Here is a 9,278-nt window from a genome sequence, read left to right as displayed (position 1 = left end):
TCTAGTCCAGCTCTTGAAAACATCTTCTGCCTGTCCATTGTCCTGTTAGCACTAATATAATCATTTTATTGTAGAGGAAAAGCACACAAATACAAGTGTCTTTTAATGGATTCATAATCCTAATTCTACTTTCTATTCTTTAAATGTGTTAAAAAATAATAAAAATAACTGTATTTGGATAAGAAGTCAAATGGCCCAAATTGTTTAACTACTTTATCATATAAAACTGGGTTCTAACTATATGCTAATTCATTCCTTTTTTTTTCCTTTGAGTGATAGTAAGAAAGGAAATAAATTACCTTGATAGTTTCTTTCCAAGCCATTTGTTTTCAACTTCAAAGAAGATTTTTCTAAATATACTTAGCTTAGTAGAGGGATGTTTGTTCCCATTGTATAAAATGGCTAAATTTTGACATCACTGCAATTTAGAAAGCATTTTATTTTGTGAAGGTGTGCTTTTCTGGCAGCCAACATCACATTAACAGAAAGTGCTGCAAACTACAGAGATTGCAAAAGTAATAGCAAGGAGGATACAGATATTTGAGAAACTCCTGTTTTCTGAGCAATTGAATATAGTGACAAGTGCTTTCCAGTCTGCCTGTCTTCTCTACTTCTCTGAATTTTGAAGTAATTGCAAATGTCAGAGTCCTAGGCACTACTGGGTTTGAGACCATATTATTTCTGTCTTGTGAGTAAGAAGCCTGAAGCCACATTGTAAAATGAGTTTAAAGTAGAAACAGCATAGATGGATTTAAAATTTTTAAAAGCAAGTGTATCAGAATTCAGAGAGAATATTCTTAAAATAGTATCTTACCTTCATGCTGGGAACTTAAAGTGCATTTATGATAGCATTAATTTTCCCTCTACATAGCATGATGCTCTATAATTCTTGGTAAAAATAAAATACCACATTTGAAGAGAAATGAGAGTGAACCGTGACTGATGTTAGATTTATTCTTGATAAAGGGGACTATACTAAAACATCAGGGCATTTTAAGTTACAAGTAAAACACAGTTTCATGATCCAGACCCACAAATTTAGGTATGCAGTATCTAAGATTTGTTTTTTTTATTTATAAAATAAAAATATCAGTATTGTCATCCACTTCAGAAAGTTAATAAGAGTTGTTTGTCTGTATTTGTAGAAATCTTAGAGCAGTGTTACATGTGCCAATTACATAAAAATAACATGCAAGAAAAATTTATTAATAATGAGTAAACTGACAAAATAAGATAATTTATGTTTTCTAATGCTGATTACTGACATGCAATTCTACACAATGAATAAAAATAGTTTTACTTTTCTAGCTCAGAGATTATAGCACATTATTGAACACCTTTGAGCAATACATTGAAATGCCAGTGACTAAGCTACATTATCTTTATTCTCATGATGTACTCCATAAATTTGTATAGTTCCAATATTAATTGAATAAGAAATTTGAAAGTAATTATGATTAAACTTTCTCTAAAATAATGATTTGATCCTGGTAGGTACACTATTAGAGAGGTTCACTAAGTTTTTAATGTTATTGTAGAAATTGGTAGGGAAATCTCTAATTGCTATTGGCACAGGTGAGTGCCATTAGTACCAAATTATGCATGGCAGCAGCAATTTCCTAAAAGACCTGTGATTTCTTAGTGGCTAAAAGCTTTAGCATGACTTCAGTGGCTAAGTCATTAACAGAGAATGATTTAGACACAGGGGTAATCTAACAAAATGTTTAACTATGAAATAATAATGTAGCTAATAAAGGTTCTTGATATTTATTTTCAAACACACAAAAAGAAATCTTGTTGGAAAAAGAGACAGCAATGACCAGAAGAAAAAAAAAGCCAACCAAACGTTTCCTTATGTTTCCATAGCTCTCCTATTTAATTAAATGTTCACAGTTTAAAGAATGTATCATACCTAGATGCTGTATTATTTTTTTCAAGACTTATCATAATTTTTGTCAGTGTCATTCAGTTTTCAAAATAGAACAAGACCAGATGGATTTTAGGAGGTTATGGAAGTAATGACAGTGAACTACTCTACTCTGATTAGGACTGTATTCATTAATCAAACAATTTAAATGAAATTCAAAATGTAGTTCACTGTCTTAAAACACCTTTTTTTGTTGGTTTAGGGGCCAGTGACATGGTTTAGCAGGTAAAAGTGTCTATCACTCAATGCTGGCAGCCTGAGTTTCATCCCTAGAATCCATGTAAAAAGCTGGTATGATGGCATATATTTGCAATTTTATTACTCCTGCTATGAAATGGAAGTTTGGAAACAGAAGAACCATCCCAAATCTTCCAGACTACTTAGCTTGAAGTAACCAGCAGCACAGAAATAACAAGAAAGAACCAGTCTCAGAATATAACAAGGACAGGAACAGACTGCTAAAAGTTGTCCATTGACCTCTCCCTGTCACAGCCTTGGTCTACACACACACACACACACACGCACACACACACACACACATACACACGCTTATACAAAATAAAACAAATGTATATATTGTTTAATAATTATAAGTTTAATATACTGATCACATTCGATTTATAAGCACATTTTCAATTCAACCACTTTCAATTGAAATGTCACATTTTATCTCTTTTCTATGATAGAAAACATTTATTTACTATCAGAAGTAATGTGGTAACATTGTGTTTGCCACCTTCTGAGAAATAATAATATATCCTAAAAACATTAAGTATATGGTGTGGTTTGTTTGGGCAGTTATGTGTATTTGTATACATCCCCACAAGCATGACATAAATCTCTTAAATAAATCCCCAATGTTCCCTAGGTTTTGTTGTCATATTTTTCACCACAGGCAACCACTTTTTGTCATGAGACATTAATATTCTCCAGAATATAATGTGAATGAAATCACATACTATGCAGTCTTTTGTGCTTCAACTCTAAATTTAGCTTCATATTCTTTTTTTCGATTCACACATGCTATTGTATGTTATTAATGGTTCATTCCTTTTTAATTAATACCGAGCAGTGGTCAACTATATGGTCAGACAATCTCTTCCTTTATTCACCACATGTTGGATTTTTTTCTTCTATTTTAAAATGAATAATGCTACTTTTAAAAAAGTTCCAATAATGGATTATGTACCCATATAATGGACAACCACTTTATCTTCTGTGTGGCTGAAGATGTTGAGATTACCAACTGAACAGGTACAATACATAGAGATACTGCCCAGAATAATGTAGACAGTCGTCATTCAATTATTTCAAGCCCCACACAGAACAAAAAGCCTCCTGAGAATGAAAGGGTACTCTGGTTGTTTTACTGTTTGAAACAGGCCTTCTCTAGAACTCACTCTGGGACTGAAGTATCTGCTAGACTTCAAACTTCTGGCTTTCCAAGGGAAAAGTATTACACTATTAGATTTCCTAGTTTTCAAGCCACTCAGTACAATTTGAAACTACTCTCGTTCCTCTACACCTCCAGTTTACCATTTACAGAACTTGGTATTTTTTGGTCTCAGTAATCTCATGAGCTAATGTTTGGTTTATATGTGCATATAAATATAAACACAACTCACACACATAATAGGTGCATACATTGCTTTTGTTTATATGGAAAATTCTCATTAATGCAGTCTAAGGTCTAGTCTAAGCAATGTCATATCCAGAGGACAGCATTTGTCAGCAATCCTCTCCCACCCTTATCCTCTATTTCTTACATTAATTCTCCCTTGTAGTTCTATTTTAACCTGAATTACTCTTATGGATAGCAATTTGGGGCACAGTTTCAGGTAACACCTTGCCACACAAAGTTTTATTTTAAAGAAAATACATGTTAAATATAAAATATGTAAATGAAAGAGATACTTAAATAATTTTGTTAAATATATCTTCAAATTTTCTGCTCACTCAAGCAGTTTTCTTAATATACATTTTCTGAATAAGAAGCTTCTGTCAAATCACATGATCTGCAAATACCATTTTATGTATGGCTATTTCATTTAGCCCTGTTTATCAAAGAATAAGAGTGCAATTTGTTCCTTTTTTGAATAGTCTAGGATTTTCATATTGGTTCAGAAACTTTGTCATGCCTAACATGACAATGTTTTTTTTTCCTACTTTATTATATTTTACAGTATGATGTTATATTTAGGTCTACAGTTAATTTTTAAACTATGTGTGTGTTTGTGTGTGATGTGTGAGGACATAGAAAAGGAGAAAATAAAGACAGCTACATTTTCATTGTTCAGAATGAGTTATTAATACCTGCTGTCTAAAGGACAAATATCTCAGTATGTAATATGAATATATGAACTTAATGATAAGCCACAGAATGAAAATATATTAACTCTTAAGTTTAGAAATAAATGAAAATCTAAGCATTTAATATGTACATATAAGTATAACCAGTATATTTTAAGTATAATAATTTAAGTAAAACTAAAACATAAATTTAATCATAGAAACATACATAAGTATAAACCTGTGTTTAAGACAAAAAATGTACAGACAAAATGAATTCATCAAAATGAATTCAACTGGGCACTTAAGGTCCAGTAGCAGATGGCCAAAAATGACTACAAAGGTATTTTGGGGGATTTTTTTGTCAGCTTTGTTTGGGCACTTTTAACCTTACTGATCTTGTGCTAGATTAGGTTTCTGAGTTTATGTTTCTATGGTGTGCGTATTTTTTTTTGTGCCTGTGTGTGTGTGTGTGTGTGTGTGTGTGTGTGTATGTAACTGTGTCTGTGTATGTCTGTGAGTTTTCTGGGGTATGTGCTTCTGATCCTTTTTATCATCATTTTTATTTTTAATTTTTGTCTGGTTTGTTTGTGTGCTTGCTTGCTTTCTAAGGAAAGACAGAGAAAACATGGGGTTGATTAAGTCAAGAATTAGAAAGGATCTTGGAGAAGATGAAGGAGAGGCAACTGATCAAAATACACTGCATTTAAAAATAATCATTTTCAATTAAGAATTAAATGAAAATCATTAGATTTTATAGGAGAGGAGAAAACTGGACACAAAATAATGATCAATCACTGAAATAATGAAAGAATTATTTTATGCAGACCTATAAAAATGAAAATAAACTTATAATTTTCAAGAAAAGTAAAATCTATGGAAAGAATTTCAAGAAGGGGAATTTGAAGTAGCTCTAAAATTTCTAAAACATTGGAAAGATTTGCAGATAAATAGTATCTTTCCCCTTGCTGATAGCACCATTTTCTTTGGTTGGCATTTGTTGTCTTATTGGGATTTTATTTTCTTTCATATTTGTTGTTTTTCTTGTTTTTTAAAAGAGATAACAAATATGAAGTTGGTTGAGTAGGAGGGTGGAGAGAATCTTAACAGAGTTGTGGAAAGGAAAGAATATGATCAACATATATTGCATGAAAAATTTAAGTAAGAATTAAAAACCCAACAACAATAATCTAGGAATAAAGAGATAACAAAGTGGTGAAGAACACTTGTTGGTCTTCTAGATGATCTGAGTTCAGTTTCCAACATCCAAGTCTGGCAGCTTACAACTACCTACAACTCTAATTCCAGGGAATCTAATACTCCTTTCTATTCTACACTCATATGTAGCCTGTGCAGTTCTCGCCAACAAGAAAAGACACGCGGACACTAGGATCCTTCTGCAGCAACGTTTACTGCCCTCTCCCAGAGGGAAAAAGAGGCCGAGCCAATAATCAGCACTGCTTATATACACCACAGTGCGCTGTGTCTGCCCATAGCGCGGCGTGTCCGCCCCTGATTGGCTGTTTGCTCATCACCCCACGTGATGCCCCGGAATGGGCCGTGACATGGCGTCTTTTCACTCTACGCACATGTGCAAACAGTTCTCTACGCACATGCGCAAACAGTTATTTACTAGGAGTTGACAGCAGAAGTAGGCGCCATCTTGCCATGGCGAATGCCTCTCCAGCTCCACAGCTCCCCACACTCATATGTATGTGTGTATGTACTATGTATTTATATACATATACTATATATACATATATACACACATACAAACACAAGCAAACATACAGTCATACATACAAGTACATATGTATACACACACATTTTACTTAAGTATTCCAAATGTCATTCTGCTATATTCACAAATCAGTGTTCTGCTCAGCCATCATCAGAGAAACATTCTATATTCAGTAGATGGGAACAAATACAGAGTTCTACAACTGGACAAGGTGCAAAGAGTGAGAGACCTTGGAACACTCAGTCTTAAATGAGATGTCTCCATCAAATCCTTCAGCACTCATAACTCTGTGGCAGAAGAGGCAGAAAGATTATATGAGCCAGTAGGGATGGAGGACACTAAGGGAACAAATCATTCTAGATATAACAAAGGCTGACACACATGGGGGTTCAGGGTCCCATTGCTGAGAGGGTAAGTGGACATAAATTCCTATCCCTAACCCAGGAGCTATCTCCGATTAATAAATATGTACAAAGGAAAATTCAATTCTCTTTACAGAGCCTCACTCAGTATACAAACTGCAAAGGGCAGTTCGTATGCTCAGCAGTAGATGGCCAATACAAAGCCAAATCGTAGTACTTTTATGAGGTTTTCTTGTATCATAATGCTTGATTTGAGAATCTTTTAACCTTACGTTTTGCTTATATATTATTGATTCTGGTTTGGTGCTCTTATGGAAATTCTGTTTGTGCTAATGTGTGTGTCTTTGGCATCTTTGGGTGTTTCTTGTGTTTTTTCTTTGGCTTTTATGTATATGCTTGTTTAGTATTGCAGTTTGGTTTTACTTTGTCTTACTTTATTACTTTTCTTTAGAAGACTGCTTGTTTCCTAATGAAGGAAGAGATAGATGGTTTGGATTAGAGTGGTTGGGGAGGTGGAGATGATCTGAGAGGACTTGGTAGATGGGAAATGGTAATAAGAATATATTGTATAAAAATCTATTTTCAATAAAATAAGTTTAAGATGTAGAATATGTCTATATCTTAGCACAAATACTAAACACTAAATATCTTTTTAATAAAATAAGTTTAAGACATAGAATAACATGTCAATGTCTTATCACAAATACTAACACTATGAACTAGTACAAGCCCTGTACTTGAGACATAATGAATTTGCTCTTGTACGCATTGTTGAGAGTATGGTAGTGTGATCATTCTTAGTGTTTTGGCAAATGAAACTTGGATTGTTGTGGAGTGCAAATGGACAAGAAAAGGAGCCTCTGTCTTGAGTTTTAGTTGCATGGGAGGTAGTACAGGTAACACCAAACAGAGAAGTTTTATGTTTCTTTTTGTGTCCACCTGAATGGCTTTGTGTAGCCTGTGTGGTACTTCCTAGAACCTGTATGGCTAGAGGTGAGGAGAAGCCATAGGCAGCAGGCAATACAATCTACCCCCATAGAATTAACCAAAATAAGTAGAAAAGGTATATGATAAAAGTTGTATTTAAAGGCCAGGAGAAATGGCTTCATGACTGAGTGTTGTTTAGTCTTCCAGAGGACCTGAGTTTAGATCTCAGTACCTGTATCAGGAAACTCAGAATGGTGTGTAGCTCTTCCTCTGGGAAATCTGACATCATCTTCTATCTTCCACAAGTACCTGCAGAAACATGGCACACATACACATGAACATGCATAAAAATTGAAAACTGGTGAGGAAAGGAGAAAAAGGAACACTCTCACATTGAAAATGGATAGAACTAGAAAATATCATCCTGAGTGAGGTAACTCAAAAGGACAATCATGGCACATACTAATAAGTAGGATATTAGCCAATAAAGTACAGAATACCAAGGATAAAACTCACATAACTCCAGAAGGTTAACAAGCTAAAGGGCTCAAATGAAGATGCCACAGTCCAACTTGGGAGGAAGAAGAAAGTAATCATACGAGACAGAGGGATGGAGGGATCTGGATGGGAGAGGGGACAGGGAGGGGAAGAGGGGAACATGATTGATCAGGTATTGGTGGGGACAGGACTGAAGCCCTGAGGGCCAGCAGAAAGAATGGGAACAGGCAACCTCAGGAGGTAGGAGGGGGGCCCTCTATAATGTACTAGAGACCTGGGAGGTGAGAACCTCTCAGGATTCAAATGGAGGTACTTTAGATGAAATGCCCTACAGTGGGGAGAGGGGTTGTAGAGTCCCCCTCCAGCAGAAAGATGGCATCAAGTGGGAGGATGGGGTTGCTATCCCACAATCAAAACCTGTGACCCAGAATTGTTCTTGTCTAAAAGAACTGCAGGGACAAGAGTGAAGAAGACCCTGAGGGAAAAGATATCCAGCAACAGGCCCAAATTGGAATCCAGCTTAAGTGGAGGTTCCAAGGCTTGACAATATTACTGATGCTCTGATGTGGTTACAGATATGAGCCTAGCATGGCTGTCCTCCAAGAAGCCCAACAAGCAACTGAAAGAGTCAGATACAGTTATGTATACCCAACCAATGGACAGATGCTGGAGACCCATGTGGTTAAATTAGGTAAAAGCTAGAAGAAGCTGAGGAGGAGGATTACTCCAGAGGAAGACCAGCAGTCTCAACTAATCTGGACCCCTGAGATCTCTTAGACACTGAACCACCAACCAGGAAGCATGCACCAGCTTGTCTGAGGCCCTGACACATATACAGCAGAGGACTGCCTGGTCTGGCCTCATTGAGAGAAGATGCACCTAATCCTCTAGAGACTTGAGGCCACAGGGAGTAGAGAGGTCTGGTCAGGTAGAGGTGGGGATGGGGCCATCCTATTGGAGACACAAGGAGGAGGTATGGGATGAGGAATAGTCAAAGGGCAGACCAGGAGGAGGACAATGGCTAGATTGTTAAAAAAAAAAAAAAGATTATAGAATAGAGAGAAAAGGTTCCACTGTATATATTCAAATTCTTAATCCTTCTGCCTCAACCTCTTGCATGTTAGGATGTCCTGTATGTGCTTCCATTCTTGTTTAAAGTCCTTTAAAATATTAGTTATGATTGGATAGTTGGAAGTTACATAGAGGGAAGAAAAGATATTTTTTTAGTTCATCACAGTATACTCCAGGGTAAATTCAAGTTGCTTTAGACTAGTTTTTTCCCAATGGCTATGGATTTTTTGTCTGTATGTATATTTGGTGTCCACAGACTCCAGAAGATGGTGTCAGTTCCCCCCTGAAATGGAATTACAGATGTTTGTAAGCTACAATGTTCATGTTGGGAAACCCATGTCGTCTACAAGAGAAGCCATATTTTAGCTGCTGACTCTTCTCCCCAAAAGCTGCTTTAAGCTTTTAAAAGAACAAAATTGCTTATGTTCAGAAGTAAACCCGAGTGTCTTTATTAAATTGTTAG

The sequence above is a fragment of the Mastomys coucha genome, chromosome X (assembly GCF_008632895.1).
Source record: "Mastomys coucha isolate ucsf_1 chromosome X, UCSF_Mcou_1, whole genome shotgun sequence".
Classification (NCBI taxonomy): Eukaryota; Metazoa; Chordata; class Mammalia; order Rodentia; family Muridae; genus Mastomys; species Mastomys coucha.
This window is presented reverse-complemented; position numbering follows the sequence as displayed.